At 41.8% G+C, this 23,147-nt stretch overlaps 1 pseudogene; it reads right to left on the reverse strand.

Moving 5' to 3' along the window:
• Gapdh-ps4 (Glyceraldehyde-3-phosphate dehydrogenase, pseudogene 4) overlaps window positions 1–23,147 on the reverse strand; it is a 45,647-nt pseudogene continuing 22,500 nt past the window's right edge.

Below are 23,147 nucleotides of genomic sequence, written 5' to 3' on the forward strand. Positions count from 1 at the left end.
TTATTGGCATTGGCCTCCCATCCCTTCATCACGAAATCGTAAGATTGCTGAAAAGTGAAAACTGTAGTTCTCCAGTGTTTGATAGCCCAGCTGGGTGATCGAGTTGAACAGTTTCTTCATGAGCAGCTGAGACAGGTCATTTTCTGGTTTCGCCACTTGCTCCTTGGGGGTTACTACTGTGACACTCCAACATCCCAAGTCGGTTCTTCCTGTATGTAAAGCAAGATTTTTGATGTTGTCGTTCAGTACCCACTCTCACAGTAATTATTTCCCTTTATCCTTAGAAACTATAAGCTTTTAAGAAAGAAATCCAAAAACCACAGGAGAGTCAAATGAAGGAATTTTCATGGCAGTGCCAGGAAAAAAAATTCCTCCTTCTGTCCATGCACCAGATCATTTTTTAAAAATGACATTCAAATGACAATCACATGGCACTGTCTTTGCTTGAGTTGCTATGCACGATGGTGCACAGCTCTGTATAATAATATATGGTACAGATGGCACCTACCGTGCATGCATGTAGCGATTTTGTCCACCCCTCCAGAAAGATATATTTACTTAGAATGACTCAAAACAGATGGACAGACAAATCTGCCTTAGATATTTAATACTAATACATTAATGTGCAAATGACTTATAACAATAGGTTAGTTTTCCAGGGCCTGATGCAGTGGTTGCCGTAAGAATGAAAATTATGTGTACATTTTAATGCATCTATGCTCCATAATTATGCATGGTTGTGTGCTGTTATAATTGACATAAAATATAAAACAGGTCAAAGAGCAGCTATTAAAACTATTTTTCATTTTGCTTCTTGACAGCCGGCAACATTGGCGCCTGGTACATTTAATAGGGCCATCCACGGAATGCACAGATAGTCACAAAGCCGCAGCCACATTAAAGGGCTCCAGAATTTGTAACCTAATTATTTCAAACATTTTTTTTTAAGACTGATGATTTTCTTTGGGGCTGTGGGGGGTTTCCTATTTTGAGACCAAATACACAAAATATTTCAAAATAGAGAAAAATGAGAAAGAATTGTGAGTAAGCATCTGTGTGTGCGAGGGGGGGGGAGAGAGAGAGAGAGACAGAGACAGAGACAGAGAGACAGAGACAGAGAGACGGAGAGAGAGAGAGACAGAGAGAGACACAGAGAGAGAGAGAGACAGAGACAGAGACAGAGACAGAGAGACAGAGACAGAGAGACGGAGAGAGAGAGAGACAGAGAGAGACACAGAGAGAGAGAGACAGAGACAGAGACAGAGAACAGGAGGGAAATTTTGTTTTGAAATAATCTATTCTTAGAATTTTTTCTTTTTTTTCCCACTTGGGCAAAGTTAAGTAATAATTTCCACTAGTCTTAGATACTATAGAATTTCTGTTCTGTGCACCCCTCACTTCTTATTTTGGTTTTGTTCTTCAGCACACTTGATTAACCCCTCATGTCCTAAAGGCAAGAAACTAGCTTGTTTATTTCATAAGGCGCTCACCTCACCTTGAGGGCTGAGCACTGAGATTCTCTTTGTGCCCATGGGGGAGGAGGAGGAAGGGAAGTCAAGGACTTGCTCAGGGACACTGAGCAAGTAGAACCCAAGCCAGGGCCTGAGCTTTGAGCCTCAGTCACGATTGCAGGCCCCTGCTCAAGCTGCCCAAGGTTCTTCAGAGAAACTGAGGCATAGTGGTTTCCCTGTCATAATACTGCATAGAATTCTGAATGAATTAGCAGGTATGATTGACCAATTGCATTGAGACAACTTATAAAAATTTACTTCTAGTGCTTTTCCGGTACATAGATTCTTGAAACTGTAAAACCAAAATGTGAAATTCATACTCAAAGGCTTCCTTAATGCATTGTGATATGTCAACACAGCTGGCATAATTGTCTCTTGTTTCAGAATTTTTATTTTAGCCCACAAAGATAATTCTTTTCAAACAGGGAAGGATACTTTTTTTTTCCTTCTTACATAAACCAAAAATCTCATACCCTCGAATGTGTTTTCAAGAATTTTCCTCTGTATAAACACTTGGAATAATTATACTGCTACAAAATGAGAGTAAAAGACAATGAGGGAAACGAAATCAGGCCAAGGCTGGGACTGCTTTACCATGGCTTCTTTCTATGATGTGTTTTTGTCTTCGAGAAGGGCAGGCCCAAGGCCCATGGGGACAGACGCTGTGCACTAAGGATTGGAATAAAGAATGCCAAGTGGAAGTTGGAGCTAGAGAAATTGCCCAGCACTTCCAAGTGCATAGTGCTCTGGTAGTGGATCCACACAGGGAACTAACTGCACGGCTGCCTGATCCAGTCACCTTAGGGATCTGACACCCTCGTCTGCCCTCTGTTGATATGGGTTCTCATGTGCACATACAAAGTGACACACATACATAACTAATATATCTTTAAAAACCAAGTCATAAGCAAACAACCAGGAGCAGTGGTAGAGTTCTTGATTAGCAAGTATAAGACCCTCTGTCCAATCCTAAGTAGTGTGTTGGGGAAGGGAGCAGGGATAGTATCGTCATCGTCCTCTTTCTCCTTTTTCTTCTTCCTCCTCTTTTTTTTCTAATAATTTCTGCTAATGATTTATTCAGTTATTTCTACTTCCCAAAGTCCTGCTGGACACTAAGAAGCAACTGGTCAAGGAAGAGAATTTAAAAATTAAGTCAGTTGCTATACATGGCCTCATTCACATTAGCACCTGTCTAAGGGCTTGCACGTACTAGCTCATTTAATATTTACCCCATCACCACCCCATACATGGCCTCATTCACATTAGCACCTGTCTAAGGGCTTGCACGTACTAGCTCATTTAATATTTACCCCATCACCACCCCTGTTCAGATGTAAAGAACATGAGGCGCAAAGAGATTGAGTGTCACTGATCATAAATGTGTCCTGTGGCCACGCCAGGTTTGGTGCGATTTCTTTTGTTCTTTCAAAAGAGGGTAGAGGTCGAGAGGAGAGACTGGAGGATGGAGACCCAGAGCCTGCCCCATCACAGGCATGACATGTAGTATATGATAGTCTGACAGCAGTGTTGGAAGCGTCAAGTTCAGGGTGAAATTAAAAAGAACGTAGGCTTGTGACCTTAATACGAAAGAACGTAAACCTCTTTCAAAATAACATGTTTGGTTGTGGGAGAAATATGATGGCTTTGACCCAATTTTACCAGCTCCTAGGAGTATCTAGGGCCAGTATATTATTGTTATTGTTATTATTGTTATTACTACTACGACTATGACTACTACTGTAGTACTGTACTACTGTAGTACAGTAGTAGTAGTCGTCGTCGTAGTCGTAGTAGTAGTAGTCGTAGTAGTCGTAGTAGTAGTAGTAGTAGTAGTAGTAGTAGTAGTAGTAGTAGTAGTATTTTTTCCAGACAGAGTTTCCCTGTCTAGCACTGGCTGCCCTGGCACTCAGGTTGAATACCAGCCTGGCCTCTAACTCACTGAGATCCTCCTGTCTCTGCCTCCTGAGTGCTGGGATTAAAGATATTCATCACTTCCACCCGGCTAGGGCCAGTATTTTAAATTGTATAAAATTTCATCTTGATGCCTTCATGACCAGAAAGATAGAAGAATCAAGGGACAGAGTATATTTTTGTCTGGTCTAGTTAATTGGCTTGTGGTAACAAGCCTTCTCAACACAGCGCTGTTGCAGGAAAGATTTCAGTTGCCAAAGCTCTGTCTATTCTGCTCTCATTCATCTGCTTTCCCAGCCTGTCTTAGTTGTTTGCTTTCTTTCTTTTTTTTTTATTGGATATTTTTTATTTACATTTCAAATGTTATTCCCTTTCCCAGTTTCCTGTCCATAAGCCCCCTATCCCTTCCCCCTTTCCCTTCTTCTATGAGAGTGGTCCCCCTTCCCAACCACCTCCCCTTCTTGCCCTGACATTCCCCTACTCTGGGGGGCAGGGGCAGCCTTGGCAGGACCAAGGGCTTCTTCCATTGGTGCCCAACAAGGCCAGCCTCTGCTACATATGCAGCTGGAGCCATGGGTCTGTCCATGTGTGCTCTTTAGATGGTAGTTTAGTCCCTGGGAGCTCTGGTTGATTGATATTGTTGTTCTTATGGGGTTGTAAGTCCCTTCAGCTCCTTCAAAACATTCTCTCACTCCTCCAATGGGGACCCTGTTCTCAGTTCAATGGTTTGCCCTAGCGTTCTGAGGTAATAAACACTATGACCAAAAGCAATTCTGGTTGGTTGATATTGTTGTTCTTATGGGGTTGTAAGTCCCTTCAGCTCCTTCAAAACATTCTCTCACTCCTCCAATGGGGACCCTGTTCTCAGTTCAATGGTTGGCCCTAGCGTTCTGAGGTAATAAACACTATGACCAAAAGCAATTCGTGGGAAAAAAAAAAGGCTTATGCAGCATATCCCAATCTCCATCCATATGAAGGCAGGACAGAAACCTGGAGGCTGAAACAGAAGTGGAGACCATGAACACACACTGCTTACTGGCTCGCTCTCCATGGCAGTCTCAGTTTGCAGTCTGTTGTGACCCTCCTCCCCTGCCATCACCCTCCCTGGTATGGCCCTGCCCACAGTGACATGGATCCTCCCATATCAAAGATTGTCTTTGTCACTGTTCTATCCACGGGAAGAGACACATCAAGGTATACGTGAAAACATTTCATTGCAGTCTTGCTGACGGTTTGAGACATTTAATCCATGGTGAGGAGCATGGCAACAGGCATGGCTGAGAGCAGCATCCTGACCCATAGGCTAAGAGAGCAACGCTAGGCCTGGTGTTGGCCTTTGAATCCTCAAAGACCACCTTCAGGGACACACTCCCTCCAAGGTCACACCTCTTTTTTTTTTTTTAATATGACTAGCCATGGTCTTAGTCTTGTTATCTTCAATGTGCAACAGGACTTTTTTTTTTAATTTCATTTTTTATTTTAGATATTTTATGTATTTACATTTCAAATGTTATCCCCTTTCCCTGTTTTCCCTCTCCCATCCTCCCTCCCCCTGCTTCTGTGAGGATGCTCCCTCTCCCCACTACCACCTCACTGCCCTGGCATTTCCCTACAGTGGGGAATCGAGCCTTCACAGGACAAAGGGCTTCTCCTATTGATGCCAGACAATGTCATCCTCTGCTACATATGGGGCTAGAGCCATGGGTCCCTCCATGTGTACTTTTTGGTTGGTGGGTTAGTCCCTGGGAGCTCTGGGGTTTCTGGTTGGTTGATATTGTTGTTCTTCCTATGGGTTTTAAACCCCTTCAGCTCCTTCAGTCTTTTCTCTAACTCCTCCATTGAGGTCCCCTTGTTCAGTCCGATGGTTAGCTGCAAGCATCTTCATCTGTAAGTAAGGCCCTGGCAGAGCCTCTCAGGAGACATCCATATCTGGCTCCTGTCAGCAAGCACTTCTTGTCATCAGCAATAGTGACTGGGTTTGGTAGCTGCATATGGGATGGATCCCCAGGTGGGGCAGTTTCTGGATGGCCTTTCCATCAGTCTCTGCTCCACAGTTTGTCTCAGTATTTCCTCCTGTGAGCATTTTGTTCCTCTATCTAAGAAGGACTGAAGCATACACATTTTGATCTTTCTTCTTCTTGAGCTTCCTGTAGTCTCTGAATTGTATCGTTTGTATTCCAAGTTTTAGGGCTAATATCTACTTATCACTGAGTGCATAACCATGTGTGTTCTTTTGTGACTGGGTTACCTCACTCAGGATGATATTTTCAAATTCCATCCATTTGCCTTAGAATTTCATGAAGTCATTGTTTTTGATAGCTGAGTAGTACTCCATTGTGTAAAAGTACCACATTTTCTGTATCTCTTTCTCTGTTAAAGGACATCTGGGTTCTTTCCAGCCTCTGGCTACTATAAATAAGGCTGCTACAGACCATAGTACCAACAGTAGGCAACATCAAACTAAAGGGAGAGACACTAGAAGCACAAAAACCAAACAAACAAAAAAACCAAAAAAACCAAAAAAACCAAAACCAAAACCAAAACCAAAACCAAAACCAAAACGAAAAACCAAAAAACAAAACATGGAGAGCAAGCCAGTAAGCAATGTATGTTCTAAAATCAGGGACTAGACAAAGCTGTCCACTCTCTCCCTACCTATTCAATATAGTACTTGAAGACTTAGCCAGAGCAATTAGGCAATAAAAAGAGACCAAAGGGATACGAATTGGAAAGGAAGAAGTCAAAATATCATGATTTGCAGATGATATGATAGTATTCTTAAGTGGCCCCCAAAATTCCACCAGAGACCTCCTAAACCTGATTAAAAACTTCAGCAAAGTGGCTGGATATAAAATTAATTCAAATCAGTGGCCATCCTCTACTCTAAGGATGAACAGGTTGAGAAAGAAATTAGGAAGATGACAGCCTTCACAACAGTCACAAATATAACATACCTTGGTGTACCTCTAACCAAGCAAGTGTAAGATCTGTGGGACAAGAACTTCAAGTCTTGGAAGAAAGAAATCGAAGATCTCAGAAGGTGGAAAGATCTCCCATGCTCATGGATTAGCAGGATTGACATAGTAAAAAAAACAGCCATCTTGCTGAAAGCAATCTATGGATTGAATGCAATCCCCATCAAAATTCCAAGGTCACACCTGTTAATCCTTCTAATCTTTCTCAAATGGTGACACTCCCCGATGACTAAGCATTCAAATACATGGGTTTATGGGGGACATTCTTTTCAAACCCCCACAATCACCAAGAAAATGCCTTGCAGGCCAATCTGAGGAAAGCATTTTCTCACTTGAGGCTCCCCCTTCTCTGATGACCCTAGCTTTTGCCAAGTTCACAGTACAAGGAACAGACAACAGCCACATGACCAACCAGGCCACTCCACTTTATTTATTTGAAATTTGATGTTTATGGCATGTTATTTCTGCATGGGCTATCTGAGGCGCAACACAGCCCTTTCAGCAGTCCTGAAGACAGCAACGGTTGGAGCTGTCCTGCTTAACAATGTAGTTTTGCACACTGAACGCTCCCTTTTCATTTGGAGTACAACATCACAGGAAATACATTCTTTATAAATACCCTAAATTATACATATTTCTGCATCAGCTGGAGTAGATCAAATCTGACTGAATCCTCAAAAGTATTCCTTCTGTAATATTCTCCTAGACTCCCAAGATACGCAGCATAGACCTAAGCTGAAGGAATCTTTGTAGTATTCTTCAAACTCTGCCAATTCAGTAAAGAGAGTAAAGGTGCTCTCTATGTCCACTCCTTTGCATCCCCTATGCTCTGCCTGTTGGTGTGTTAGACCCATTCTTTTTGTAAATACTTCCTCTGATTCTCCCTTCATTTGAATCTAGGGCTTATCTGGACTCCACCATTCCTACCTGGTGGAAATTTGCCATGCCCATAACAATTCCTATAACATTTTCAACACATTACACCCCACCACAACGGCTGCTCAGGCTGGTCTCCCTCAGAATGGCCATTCTTTTATTTTTAATTAATGACTTCAGTCTCACATCCTCAGAAGCCTGCAGCACCTTCTTAACAAGATGAGAAGAGAGCTTGCAGTCCGCTCCCTGACTATGAGTCCAAGCCCTCTCAATTGCCCTTTACCACAGTGACAATGTCTGCTGAGCCAGGTCACAGCACTTCCTGCTTGTCTTTGCACATTGTTCTTGCAGTTTAAGCACTTCCTCTCATCTGTATTATATACACTTGTGTATTTTAAATTCCCCCTCAAATGTTAACCCTTAGTCCAAAGTCTTTCTCCTAACTACTAAATTTCTCTTCTTTCATAATCTATCAAACCTTGATTTTGCTTCTATTGGGGTAATAATCAGGTCTGATTATGTCCTATCCTGATGGAAAACTATGTTTTCTTGGTCCAGGATTATCCGGCTATTCCCAGTCAAGAGCTTTAGTGCAGTATTGCTAAGGAAATGTGTACTGAACTCAGAGAAACTTGAGTTGCATCCTAGAGTGGCAGGTGCCTGCACAGCAGTTTTCCCAAGTACAGTTTTGGCTGCTATGTGCAACCGAGTTCTGTTCTGTTCAGCAATTGGAAGAAAGACCCTGGGGTCACATAGTGAAAGGTATCCATGGAGACAGGGATTTGCCCTGGGAAAGCTTTCCTAAGGAAAGAGCTTGCTTACAACCCCCCACCAGAACTCTACACTCTTTTGGAGTTTGCACACAGGAGGTTTTGCAGGCTCCGTGTAGTGTTGCTGTTTTCCAGTTTCCCATGATGCAGAGACTGCGGGGGCTAGGTTGGAAAGAAGGCGAGCACCCCTCCTCTCACATAAGCATATGCTGGGAGCCTCCCTGGCCTCTAGAAAAGGGAAAGAGTAGGGCTCAATGTATGATGCTAAAAGAGTCAAAGGAAAAGAAAGAAAATAGACAGCACATTTTTATAAAACTAAACTCGTAGGATGTCTAGGAATTCAAAACACTTTTATTGCCTTAAAAACACGTAACACGACAGTGGCTCTATGGCTGTCTTTCTTTCCTGGTAACATAAATGGGAATAAAGGGCACTTCTTGTCTCTTGATGCTGTGCATCCCACTTGTTATTAGCAACACAGGCTTATATTGTAGCCCACATCGTGCCTAATTACAGCTATTCTTTATAAGCAGCTAAGCAAGCTGGGTAGACAGTGTCAGTTCAGACCTTGGCTTGCGGATGGTTATTGGGTAAAGAGTAGAGAAGCTACAAACCTAACACTCATGGAGGATGACTCTTCAATAACATGATAAAGATACACCACGCCCCCAACCCCTGTCAGTTCTGCTGTGTTGTCTTGAACTCAGTAATAGGAAGGGAAAAGAAGAGGCTGTCGTTACCAGAATATTCTCTAAAAATGGGGTGAGAAGAGCAAAAATGACTGTGGGCTTTTGTTTCACCAAATGTCAAAGGTTGCTAAAATATTCTAAACTACAAATGAGAAGAGGTGAAGTGGAAACTTGGCGAGTGGAGCATTAGGTCATTTTATCTGAATCTCATTCAGTGGTGTCAAACTGCCCTCTTTCTTTGGACATATTTGTTATTTCTAAGCTCTGACCCTTTCCTCAAAACTACCCCCATGGAAATAAAACAAATGAGAATTACAAATGAATATAGGGAAAAAAGACTGAAGGAATGGTTTATCCATATATGTGTATACATACATACATACATACATACATACACACACACATATAAAATTTGATACATTAGTAATTTATGTATAATATATTATACAAATTGTCCTAAAATTAAAAACTATTAAAATAAATAAAACTTCACTGAAATCCCATTGTCTGGAGACAAACGATAATCTAATGACCATCTTTTCAATATATCATTTTTCTATAGAATATTTTTTACTGATTTATGTTTCATACATGTTCTTATTATAAGCACATGTCTTATATTTTTACTAACGCTGTCCTTATATATCTAGTACAATGTATGATGCTGCCTGTTACAATATAGTTTATAAAATGAATTTCATATACTTTCCAATATTAGTCAAATAGTAGCTTATTTGGCTCCTTTAACTTGATTGTTAAAGTAGTTTTTATAAAATCATTGACCATTTGGGTTTAATCCAGCTTGAACTGCCTTCCTTTGTCTCCCCCGACTCTGGCGTGTGTGTATGCATGTGTGTGTGTGTGTGTGTGTGTGTGTGTGTGTGTGTGTGTGTGTGCTTGTGTTTGTTGAGACAGATTCTCCAGTATAGTCGTGTCTGCCCTTGAACACATTACATAGATCAAGCTGACTTTGAACTCACAGAGATCCATTTGCCTGTCTCAAATGCTGGGTTTACAGTTTGAACCTCCACACCTGCCATTCTTTATCCTTCATCCTCAGTTTTTATTGGGACTTTCTAGTTCTTTAAAACATGAATATGACATATTTCCTTCTTAATGCATTCCAATGTTGTTTTTTGGCTTTATTAATGATAGTTTGCGATATAAAACACCCAGTCTAGTTTGTTCTCAGCTTCATATACATATATATATATTATTAATTTTGAGAATTTCATAGTGTGTGGTGGTTTGAATAAGAATGACCCCCCACAGACTCACTCATATATTTGAACGTTTAGTCATCAAGGAGTGACAATATCTCAGAAGGATTAGAAAGACTGAGAACTGTGGCCCTGTTGGTGAAAGTGTGTCACTGGGGGCAAGCTTTAAGGTTTCAAAAGCACAAGCCATGTCTGGTGGTTTGAATATGTTTGGCCCATAGGGAGTGGTTCTGTTAGAAGGAGTGGCCTTGTTGGAGGAAGTGTGCCACCGGGTATGTGGACTTTGAAGCTCTGCCCAGTTTGGAAGAATTAGTCTCTCCTGGTTGCAGTTGGATCAAGAAACAGAAATTCAGCTCTTCCAGCACCAAGTCTAACTGCACGCTGTCATGCTTCTCACCTTGAGGAAAATGGACTGAACCTCTGAATCTGTAAGCCAGTGCCCAGATTATGAGAGTTGCCTTGGTAATGGTTTCTCTTCACAGCAATGGAAACTCTAACTAAGCCACCATGCCCAATGATTCTCCCTCTTCCTCTTGCCTTTGGATCTGGATATCGCATTATCATCTACTTCTCCAGCACCATGCTTGGCAGCTGTCATGCTCGCTGCCATGATGAGAATGGACTAAGCCTCTGAAACTGGAAGCCAGCTCCGGTTAAATGCTTTTCCCTTGTAAGAGTTGCTCTGGCAATGGTATCTCTTCACAACAACAGAAAGGGTGACTAACAAAGTGTATTTTGATCACATTCCTCCTGCTTCCTCCTACTAACTCCTTTCAGATCAGTCCTACCATTTTCCCAACCCCTGCCAACTTCATGACCTGTTGTAGTTGAGTTTGTTTTTGAGGCAGGGTTTCTCTGCATAGTCCTGGCTTTCCTGGAACTCACTCCATAGAGCAGGCTGGCCTTGAACTCAGAATTGTCTGTCTCTGCCTCCTAAGTGCTGGGATAAAAGCGTGTGCAACTACCACGTATGTGGTTTATTTTTATTTTATTTTATTTTTTTTTATTTTTAAATAACCCACTGTCATGGAACTCAAGGAAGGAACTTGAAGCAGAAACTGTGGAGGAACACTGCATACTGACTTGATTGAGACTAACCTTCGGCTACCTATTTTATACAGCCCAGGTCTGTCTGCCTAGGAATTATACCACCCACAGTGGGCTGGATCCTCCTATGTCAACCAGCAATCAAGAAAATACCCAACAGGCATGGCCACAGACTCTCTGGTGGAGGCGATTTTGAGGTTCTGTCATCCCAGGTATATCAATTTGACAATGAAAGCAACTTATGAGACTCACCAAATCCAACTGGTGTTGGACGTATACTCATTCATGGATGTAAGGCATCTGCTACAGCAATTTAGTATACTTTAGTTTTAGACAGTTAAAGCGATCTTTTACAGTTCATAGATCTTATTCTGTTGTAAAACTTTCCAACCCTTAATTAATACATATATACTAACTTTATTTAAACTTGCTAATTTTTTTTTGCTCTTCATTTAAGTGTTCAGCCCATCTGGAGCTTGTTTTTGTGCATGTGGTGAGGTAGTGATCCAACTTACTTTTTTACAGGTGAAAAGCCAGTTGTGATAGTACCATTTATTAGCGCATAACACATTTTTCATATTGAAATGAAATACAAATGAAGTATATTGGGATTTATTTCTTCACTTTTTATTCCAGGGATGCATTATTCATTTCCAAGTCAGGAAAATACTCCTGAATACAGACACTCTATAGAATGTTGATTATCCAAAAAAAAAAAATCATTTAGAATTATCTCTCATTCTCACAGATATATTCTTTTTTTTAACTTATCTTTTTTTTTTTTATTAACTTGAGTATTTCTTATATACATTTCGAGTGTTATTCCCTTTCCCGGTTTCCGGGCAAACATCCCCCTCCCCCCTCCCCTTCTTTATGGGTGTTCCCCTCCCCATCCTCCCCCCTTGCCGCCCTCCCCCCAACAATCTAGTTCACTGGGGGTTCAGTCTTAGCAGGACCCAGGGCTTCCCCTTCCTCTGGTGCTCTTACTAGGATATTCATTGCTACCTATGAGGTCAGAGTCCAGGGTCAGTCCATGTATAGTCTTTAGGTAGTGGCTTAGTTCCTGGAAGCTCTGGTTGCTTGGCATTGTTGTACATATGGGGTCTCGAGCCCCTTCAAGCTCTTCCAGTTCTTTCTCTGATTCCTTCAATGGGGGTCCTATTCTCAATTCAGTGGTTTGCTGCTGGCATATGCCTCTGTGTTTGCTGTATTCTGGCTGTGTCTCTTGGGAGAGATCTACAACTGGCTCCTGTCGGCCTGCACTTCTTTGCTTCATCCATCTTGTCTAATTGGATGGCTGTATATGCATGGGCCACATGTGGGGCAGGCTCTGAATGGGTGTTCCTTCTGTGTCTGTTTTAATCTTTGCCTCTCTATTCCCTGCCAAGGGTATTCTTGTTCCCCTTTTAAAGAAGGAGTGAAGGAAGCATTCACATTTTGATCATCCGTCTTGAGTTTCATGTGTTCTAGGCATCTAGGGTAATTCAAGCATTTGGGCTAATAGCCACTTATCAATGAGTGCATACCATGTGTGTTTTTCTGTGATTGGGTTACCTCACTCAGGATGATATTTTCCAGTTCCGACCATTTGCCTACGAATTGCATAAGGTCATTGTTTTTGATAGCTGAGTAATATTCCATTGTGTAGATGTACCACATTTTCTGTATCCATTCTTCTGTTGAAGGGCATCTGGGTTCTTTCCAGCTCCTGGCTATTATAAATAAGGCTGCGATGAACATAGTGGAGCACGTGTCTTTTGTTGGGGCATCTTTTGGGTATATGCCCAGGAGAGGTATAGCTGGATCCTCAGGCAGTTCAATGTTCAATTTTCTGAGGAACCTCCAGACTGATTTCCAGAATGGTTGTACCAGTCTGCAATCCCACCAACAATGGAGGAGTGTTCCTCTTTCTCCGCATCCTCGCCAGCATCTGCTGTCACCTGAGTTTTTGATCTTAGCCATTCTCACTGGTGTGAGGTGAAATCTCAGGGTTGTTTTGATTTGCATTTCCCTTATGACTAAAGATGTTGAACATTTCTTTAGGTGTTTCTCAGCCATTCGGCATTCCTCAGCTGTGAATTCTTTGTTTAGCTCTGAACCCCATTTTTTAATAGGGTTATTTGTCTCCCTGTGGTCTAACTTCTTGAGTTCTTTGTATATTTTGGATATAAGGCCTCTATCAGTTGTAGGATTGGTAAAGATCTTTTCCCAATCTGTTGGTTGCCGTTTTGTCCTAACCACGGTGTCCTTTGCCTTACAGAAGCTTTGCAGTTTTATGAGATCCCATTTGTCGATTCTTGATCTTAGAGCATAAGCCATTGGTGTTTTGTTCAGGAAATTTTTTTCAGTGCCCATGTGTTCCAGATGCTTCCCTAGTTTTTCTTCTATTAGTTTGAGTGTATCTGGTTTGATGTGGAGGTCCTTGATCCACTTGGACTTAAGCTTTGTACAGGGTGATAAGCATGGATCGATCTGCATTCTTCTACATGTTGACCTCCAGTTGAACCAGCACCATTTGCTAAAAATGCTATCTTTTTTCCATTTGATGGTTTTGGCTCCTTTGTCAAAAATCAAGTGCCCATAGGTGTGTGGGTTCATTTCTGGGTCTTCAATTCTGTTCCATTGGTCTATCTGTCTGTCTCTGTACCAATACCATGCAGTTTTTATCACTAAAACACATCACAGTTTTATCACAGTTTTATTGCTCTGTAGTACTGCTTGAGTTCAGGGATAGTGATTCCCCCTGAAGTCCTTTTATTGTTGAGGATAGCTTTAGCTATCCTGGGTTTTTTGTTATTCCAGATGAATTTACAAATTGTTCTGTCTAACTCTTTGAAGAATTGGATTGGTATTTTGATGGGGATTGCATTGAATCTGTAGATCACTTTTGGTAAAATGGCCATTTTTACTATATTAATCCTGCCAATCCATGAGCATGGGAGATCTTTCCATCTTCTGAGGTCTTCTTCAATTTCCTTCTTCAGTGTCTTGAAGTTCTTATTGTACAGATCTTTTACTTGCTTGGTTAAAGTCACACCGAGGTACTTTATATTATTTGGGTCTATTATGAAGGGTGTCGTTTCCTTAATTTCTTTCTCGGCTTGTTTCTCTTTTTTAACTCATCTTTTTTACTTTATTTTTCTTGGATAATTTTTTTTACTTACATTTCAAATGTTATCCCCCCCCCATCGCATAATCCCTCCCATTCCCCCTGCTTCTATGACGATGTTCCCACTCCCACCCACCCACTCCCACTTCAATACCCTGGCATTCCCTACATTGGGGAAATGAGCCTTCACAGGACAAAGGACTTTTCCTCCTATTGATGGTGGACAATGCCATCCTCTGCTACATATGCAGCTAGAGCCATGGGTCCCTCCAGGTGTACTCATTGGTTGGTGGTTTAGTCCCTGAGAGCTCTGGTGGGGTCTGGTTGGTTGATATTATTGTTCTTCCTATGGGTTGCAAAACCTTTCAGCTCCTGCAGTCTTTTCTCTAACTCCTCCATTGAGGTCCCCTTGTTCAGTCCAGTGGTTAGCTGCAAGCATCCTCATCTGTATCAGTAGGGTTCTGGCAGAGCCTCTCAGCAAGAACTTCTTGGCATCAGCAATGGTGACTGGGTTTGGTGGCTGCATATGGGATGGGTCCCCAGGTGGAGCAGTCTCTGGATGACCTTTTCTTCAGTCTCCTCTCCACTCCTTGTCTCTGTATTTCCTCCCATAAGTATTGTGTTCTTCCTTCTAAGAAGAACTGAAGCCTGCACGTTTTGGTTTTCCTTCTTTTTTTCCCTACTTTTTAAATTTTTTTTCTTTTTTTATTGGGTATTTTTATTTACATTTCAAATGTTGTCCCTTTTCCCAGTTTCCTGTCCATAATCTCCCATCCCACCCTCCTCCCCCTTCTTCTATGAGGGTGTTCCCCACCCATCTGCCCACTCCTTCCAGCCTCCCTGTCCTGACATTCCCCTACACTAGGGGATCCAGCCTTGGCAGGACCAAGGGCTTCTACACTCACTGGTGCCCAACAAGGCTGTCCTCTGCTACATATGCAGCTGGAGCCATGGGTCTGTCCATGTGTACTCTTTGGATGGTGGCTTAGTCCCTGGGAGCTCTGGTTGGTTGGTATTGTTGTTCTTATGGGATTGCAAGCCCCTTTAGCCCCTTCAATCCTTTCTTTAACTCCTCCAAAGGGACCCCATTCTCAGTTCAGTGGTTGGCTTCGAGCATCTGTCTCTGTTTTTGTCGTGCTCTGGCAGAGCCTCTCAGGAGTCGGCTATATCAGGCTCCTGTTTGTTGTTGTAAAAATATAAAAAAATAAAAAAGTATCTTTTATCCCCCACTAGGTCTATACTGCAGTGCCCCAAGATACCTGCTCATTCTCAGTCAGCAAAGCCTCTCACCCGCTCTGCTCCATCCCATATCACATTGCCAAAGGCCTCTCTCCGAGCCTGGCAGCAATCTCTCCACCTATCTAGTTCCCAAGGCAGGTTTCCATGCCAGAAACACACACCCTAGCTCTGTGGTGGCCCAGATCAGCCACTGCACACTGGGTAATCTGAGCTTTTGGGCTAATATTCACTCATCAGTAAGTGCATATACCATGTCTGTTTTTTTGTGATAGGGTTACCTCACTCAGGATATTTTCAAGTTTCATCCATTTGCCTGCAAATTTCATGTAGTTATTGTTTTTAATAGCTGAGTAGTAGTTCATAGTGTAAATGTACCACATTTTCTGTATCCTTCCTTTGTTGAAAGACATCTGGTTTCTTTTCAGCTGAACATAGCATGTGTCCTTGTTATATGTTGGAACATCTTTTGAATATATGCCCAGAATCAGAGGTACCACCAGACTGGTTTCCAGAGTAGTTGCACAAGCTTGCAATTCCACCAACAATGGAGGAGTGTTCCTCTTTCTCCGCATCCTCGCCAGCATCTACTGTCACCTGAGTTTTTGATCTTAGCCATTCTCACTGGTGTGAGGTGTTTCATTATGTGCGGCATTCACTTGGAGTTGGTAACTTTTTTTTCATTTATCTGTAATCCTGTATAAAATAATTTCTAAAAACTAGGGCTGAGGGATGCCTTAGTCAGTAAAACAATTGCATGCAGCATAAAGACCTGAGTTTGGATCCCTGAACCTTGTTTTTAAAAGGTGGGCATAGCAGCACATGCTTGTAATGCCAGCACTGGGGGGGGGGGGCAGAGGCATGAAGGTCCCTCAAGCTTGAAAGTCTGAGGAGCTGGTGAGCCCTGGCTTCAATGCAAGACCCTGTATCAAAAGCAATAGTGGAGAGTGATAGAGGCAAGAAACCACATGTCACTCTCTGACACACATGGGCCCATACATGTATATGCATGTGTGCGTAGATCTGAGGTTGTGCATGTGCATACATATCCACACCCAATTATACCTTCACACTCCCACAGTTTCCCTACACACGTGAGGGAGGGGAGCAGGACAGTAAACAATCATCTCACAGGGACTGCATATTTGAGAGGAATTGTTCCTCTTGTCATGTCCCATCTAATAGACTAGATGCTAATAATAATTTAATAGATCACATGTGACATGTGGCAGAGGGAATGATGTTGAAAGGAGACAAAAGGAAGGATTCTAATAAGCAGACAGCTTACCTATAATTCTCCTAGATCCTGCTCCAAACTCAGACTCAAATAAATTTCTCCTGATTCACTCCAACTTCTTCAAAAGCTACAATATCATGTCCTGCCTACAAGATGTACAGAGACAAAGACAGAGCAGAGTCTGAGGGAGTGGCCAGCCGATGACTGACCCAAATTAAGACCCAACCCACAGGCAAGAATCATTTCTCAACACTATAATTGATACTCCATTATGCTTGCAGATAAGAGCCTGGCATATCTCTCCTCTGAGAAGTTCCACCCAACAGCCAATGGAAAGAGATGCAGAAAGTCATACCCAAAGAGCAGGTGGAGCTCGGGGAGTCTTTTGGAAGAGTTGGGATAAAGATTGAGGAACCCAAAGAGCACAGGGTCTAGGAAGGTTGACTCCAACAGAGTCAACTAACCTGGATCCTTTGAGGCTCCCAGAGACTGAATCACCAACCAAAGAGCACGCATGGGCTGGACCTAGGCCTCCTGCACATATGTAACAGATGAGCGGCTTGGTCTTCATATGGATCCCCCATATGAAGACAATTAGAGCAAGGACTGTCCCTTAGACTGTTGCCTACCTGCCTGCCTGTGGACCCTGCATCCCTAAATGGATATTCCTGTCTGGCCTCAGTAGGAGAGGATGTGCCTAGTTCTACAGCAACTTGATGTGCTGAGTGAGAAGGGAATGGAGGTATGGGATTGGGGGTATAGGGAGCAATTGACACCTACAGGGGGGACTTCCCCTGTGCCTTCTCATGTAAGCCCTCCCCCTATTCCCCTTAGAGATGAAAGTCTGATATTGGGTTGTAAAGTGAATAAATACATTTAATAATAAAAAAGCTACAATGTCTTCAAACTACATACTTCAAACTTCACACGACAGCCTTTTGCTAATGCTTTCCTAACACTGAAAGCCCACGTTTCTTTCATATACTTATAGTTCTGCATTAGAGAACCTTGAAACCTATATTTTATGGTTAATTTATTTTTTTTTCTTTTTTTCTTTTTTTTCGGAGCGGGGGACCGAACCCAGGGCCTTGCGCTCGCTAGGCAAGCGCTCTACTGCTGAGCTAAATCCACAGCCCATTAATTTATATTAGAACGGTAATGCATGATTATTGCAAAGATCCAAACAACAAGGACAAGTTATGCAAATTAATAAAAAAATCATAATTTGATCTTCTAAACAATCTTTGATTTTATCATACAAAATGAAACTAGACTGTGTTTTCTATATCCCACATATTAATATACCTATATGTATGTGTATAAATGTTAGTAAGTACGAATGTTACTTATTTTTAATGACTGTATATTATATTATTCTGTTTAAGAAACTAGTCAGTATTTTGTTACATGTATTACAACTAATTCCTAATGAATTCTAAAATAAACACTTGTGCTAATATTAATGGAAGTGAGAATACCTTGCCAAAAGGCCTGCATATTTAAATTTGAATTTGTAGTGGCTTCTTGGCCTTTTAAAATGTATTATCAGTTAACAGGAGTCTCTACCAACAGTGAATTTACCGTCAGTACTTCTAGATTTTTAAATAATTCAGAATTTTATCTGCCCAAACATACAACGTGTTGCCACAAATGATAAGAAAATGACGTGTGCCGATAACCCTTTCAGTAACCTTTTCTAAGGGATTCAGCAGCACGATGTTAGAAAATCCTCCATTTTCAAAATTCTCCACAATTTCACCTTTCTGGCCTAGGGTAAGCGCTCAGAGGTTAGAATGTCCTCTAGTTTGTGTGAGATCCTAGGTTCAATCCCCACCCCGCCCCCGTCCTTGTGGTGTTTGTCTGATTATACTTTCATGTTCCTTTTAAAGCCAACTGGACAGTTAACCAACCCCCACCTCCAGGCGTAAGCTTTAAGTTGCTTTTCCACTGGAATGATGGTTTTGGGCTTCATCAAGTCACCACAATTTTATCTGCTGAACTCAAGTGTTCATTTGTGAAAATGGCTTTTAAAGGAAGCTCAAACTCAACCTGCCCCCACACAATTTTCTTCCTCCCCTAATTTGTCAGTCCTTCAAAACTCCTACAACTTCGTGATTGGAACATCTTACAATCCTGCCGTTGTTACTCCAACTTACCAGACTGTTACTTCAAGGCTCAGACCAAGCTGATGTTTTAAATTCCACCACCTTCTTTATTGCATTCTAAACCCATGTGTCCTACAGTCCCATGAGATGGGATACATGCCATCTAACACCTTGTCACCTGGACCATACTCACCCTCAACACCTTCCAGTCGATTGCTGCTTTATTTTAAATCCCAATGCTGATCTTTCAAAAAGGCTTCCAGACTACACACTGTGTTTTCCCATGTTTTGTCTTCTTTAGTTTCCTGTGGTCAGGACACTCGGCCTTCTTTGCCCTTATCAAACTTGTCCTTGCTCCAGGGTTTTGACTTGCTGCACTGTCTACCTTGTTCTCTGTTTGCCTGGCTTTCTGTATAGCTTGCCTGTCTCTTCATTCAGGTCACAGATCCAATGTTACAGATTGAGGGAGTCTTTCTCTGACCTCTCCCATGCCCCTCCCTGGGCCGAGCAATTACTACCAGCTGACAGAAATTTGTCTGTCTCCATTTGAATTCTTTGTCTTTTTCCTTTTCCTGATTCCTGAAAGGACTCCTTCGAAGTTGCTGATTTAGTCAGGGTTTTATTCCTGCACAAACATCATGACCACGAAGCAAGTTGGGGAGGAAAGGGTTTATTCAGCTTACACTTCCACATTGCTGGTCATCACCTAAGGAAGTTAGGATTGGAACTGACACAGGCCAGGAACCAGGAGCTGGTGCAGAGGCCATGGAGGGATGTTACTTAACTGTTTGCTTCCCCGGCTTGCTCAGCTTGCTTTCTTATAGAACTCAAGACCACCAGCCCAGGGAAGGTACCACCCACAATGGGCTGGATCCTCCCCACTTGATCACTAGTTGAGAAAATGCCTTACAGTTGGGCCTCATAGAGGCATTTCCCCAACTGAGACTCCTTTCTCTGTGATAACTTCAGCTGGTGTCAAGTTGACACACAAAACCAGCCAGTACAGTTGTCCATGTGTGAATCTGCTTAAGCCTACAGTAGCGTCTGGGGGTCAGAAAGCTCATAGTGCAGATTTGCTTAATGGGAATTCCTAAGGCTCAGGCTCATGATCCTGATGAACCAAGACCAGACTCGTCTTTTTTCTTGCTCTCACTAAACAGACTTGATACTATGACACGGGTTAATTCTGCTCAGATGGTCTGGGTTTTAGTGTTGTGCCATTAAGAAAGCAAATCAGATCTAGACGCTAGAACTCTGTGTAGTTACAATATGAAAGAACGACACTTTGAAAGGGAGACTATTCGGAGCCTTTGAACTATCTGTAAAGATTCTGTTCTTTTTAATGAGTTCAAAAATTGGATACTTTCCCAGAATTCTTTCAGTTTTCATTCAGGTGTAACCTTCCTTATGATATAATGAACAAATGTCTACCCCAGTGGATTTTATGCACATGCGGCACCCTAGTCGGCAACACCAGTGTAGCATCCTTGGACAAGATTGCCAAAGCACCACTTCCTGCTTGAAAGCGTCTTCGGCCACTTATGGGAGGTTTTCAGTACCTCTGAAGGTTGTTTCACGGACCTTCTCTGTCAGTTCCCACCACTCAGGTGAACGATTATTCTGATTCTTGCCACTGAAGATTAGCTTTGCTTGTTTTTGAAACCCATACAAGGAGAAGCTGGAAGTCCTACTTTTCCTGTATGGCTTCTTTCACTTAACCCAGCACTTGTGAGATTCATCCTCACTGTGAATGGATTGTGTAGTTCTCTCTCTATTCGCTAATGGGATCCTGGAACTGTCTGAGTCCTTTCTAAAGCAGAGCTATTGCACTCGAAGCTTCTTTCAAGACTGGGGTGGTGATTTGGTAGAGGTCTTGCTTACTGGTTTTCAAATGATGCCACTCTTGTGGAGTGTATCGGGACAGCGTTGAGCCGGGGCAATTTCCATAATCCAACCGAAGGAGTTGAGCACCAGGCACACCGCGTGATCATCTTGAGTCAGACCGGAGCATGCGGTCAACCTGAACGAAATGAGTTCAGTCACAGAGGGCCAGACTTCTTAATTAGTTCTCACCAGCAAGGACATTTTATGTTTCCAAAAGTCAAGTACGAATTCCTCAAGTGACACAATTCAGGAAGACTTCATAAGAGGGAATTAAGCCTCGTCTCCCACTGTCACCAATAGCATCTGAAGCCATACTCATTTATTTCTCACCGTTAGTGTTCTTAGAAGGACCAATACGCTATAATAAAAAAGTAGCGGTGAACTTTAGTGAGGTGTCATTGAACAGGAGTTATCGAGTGCAGCCTTTCTTATTGACCCTCGGCAGGTGGATAGCACTTTTTCGCCTTCATCCCCCCCCCCCCCGTAGTCTCTGCAGTCCTCCTATTTCTATGAGGAAGCATATTAAACGTATAAACCAACCAAGACTTTTATTCAGTCAACCCTTTTATACCCGTGTGCCGTTTAAAAGTAGGAAGAATTCTGAAAGTCAAGAAATGCACTATAAATGTAGTTTGTTTTTATTTGTTTTGTTAAGCTTCATTCAATGTGGGGTAAATTATTTGTAATTTCGAGACTGTGTTTATAAATGTTAGGAACAGAATGTGGTGATACAACGTGCTGACACTTTAGAAACGATTTGCTATTGCTGTTAATAATGAATGCAAGCCTTCTCTCCAAGTCTCAAACACACACACCTCCATAGACAGCGAGGCCAGTATTTATGGGACCAATTCTTTCCATCTTCAGGCATCCCCGTGGCAGCCTTCCTTCCTTTTTGGATGACTTTGTCTCAATCTCACTTAAGGGCATTGAAGTTCTACTAATCACTTGCTCAGTTGATAGTGTGAGGGCAGCATCTTGTGCCCCATAAAAGAACAAATAATCAAAGGACTTTTAATAAGCAGTAACAATTAGTCCTAGTTTCCTTTTAAGAGTTAGAATGTGTAAGCATCTAGTTGAAAGATTATTGGAATTTCCTCATCAATTTTTAGTCATAGAATTTATTTGGATTGTACAGATAGTTTACATTTGTCTCCACTTTTTTTTTTAAATCTATTTCTTTACTACTGACAGTTCAGATAACCTAGTAGTTCAATTTCCTTTGGCCCACATACTGGAAACCAGGCATTGTGGTAGAGGGTTTGAAAACAAACATATCAGGCATTGTGGTAGAGGGTTTGAAAACAAACATATCTAAAATCCTTAATGAGGATAGAAATATAGTATATATTTGTTTCACTTAGGAATAGAATGAACTGGTATGTATTGGGGGATACTTACCATTATTTTGTACTGTATTTCTATTGCAAATCACTGTACTCTATGAAACTGAGAATGTTTATAGCTCTTCTTCCTTTCTCCAGATAGAAACATGCATAAAAGAGTTGAGCTCAAGGCAGATCTTTGCAAATGAATGGGTAGCAGAACAAAATAATTATAGGTAGCCATTAAAAATCATTCTTTGTATCTAAAAATGACAGCAGCGTGTCAAAATAAAGCTTCATATTTCCCTTCTGGTTCCACCTCAGCTTTCTCTCCTGGCCATCTGTTTGGTAAATGTGACTGTGTTTGATATCATCCCACCTGTAAGCCGTTACCACATGCCCAATTTCCTCTTCCCCGAGACTATGGCCCTCCCTGGCAAATCATGCCTTCTACCCTACAGAAAGCAGACAAGCAAGGCTGAAGAAAATGAGTGGACCATTATTGCTTAATTGAACAATCAGAGCATTGTAGTAATACTGACTGTAACTGATTTGGGCAATTTAATATTTTAAAGTCTGGAAGCTTATAATGACGCTTAACAAAAAGCAAATAATTGTAACATTCTCCTTACAGCTACCACAGAGGAAAACCAAAACCAAGCCCTCACCTCTGCCTTCCCCTGACTCTCTTTCATTTGCTTCCTTTTGTTTTGTTTGGAAGCAGGGTCTCATGTATCAGAAGCCTTTAATTCATTTAATTCATTCTAGAACTGAGGATGGTCTTCCAAGAGTCTGTCACCTTGGCTAGTTTACCAATTCCCGACTTTGAAACTTTTTAGTAATTTAAAAAAGTTGAGGTGTGTTTGTTGCTATTTGTTTCTGTTTTGAGACAGGGTCTTGCTGTGTATCCCAGGCTGGCCTTTAACTAATGATCCTCCTGTCTCATACTCCTTGGATACTGGGATTATAGGCATGTGTCACCATGTCTTGCTAAAACACAGCAATTTAACAGAAAGTTAAATATGTCAAATATATCCTTTTCAGTAAAAAAATACTTCATACAGCACAGTTTTAGGTATAGTAACTAATTCTGATAGGACAATACAACATACATTAACCAGAAAATCAGAGCAGCGTCTAGAAAGAACACTGTTGCTCTTGAAGAGGACATAAGTTCACTACCCAATACCCTCATCCTGTTCCACAACCATCTGTAACTTCAATTCTAGGGGAGTCAACACATTTTTCTGAC

Source organism: Rattus norvegicus, chromosome 3, assembly GCF_021556685.1.
Source record: "Rattus norvegicus strain SHRSP/BbbUtx chromosome 3, alternate assembly SHRSP_T2T, whole genome shotgun sequence".
In the NCBI taxonomy this organism is placed as follows: domain Eukaryota; kingdom Metazoa; phylum Chordata; class Mammalia; order Rodentia; family Muridae; genus Rattus; species Rattus norvegicus.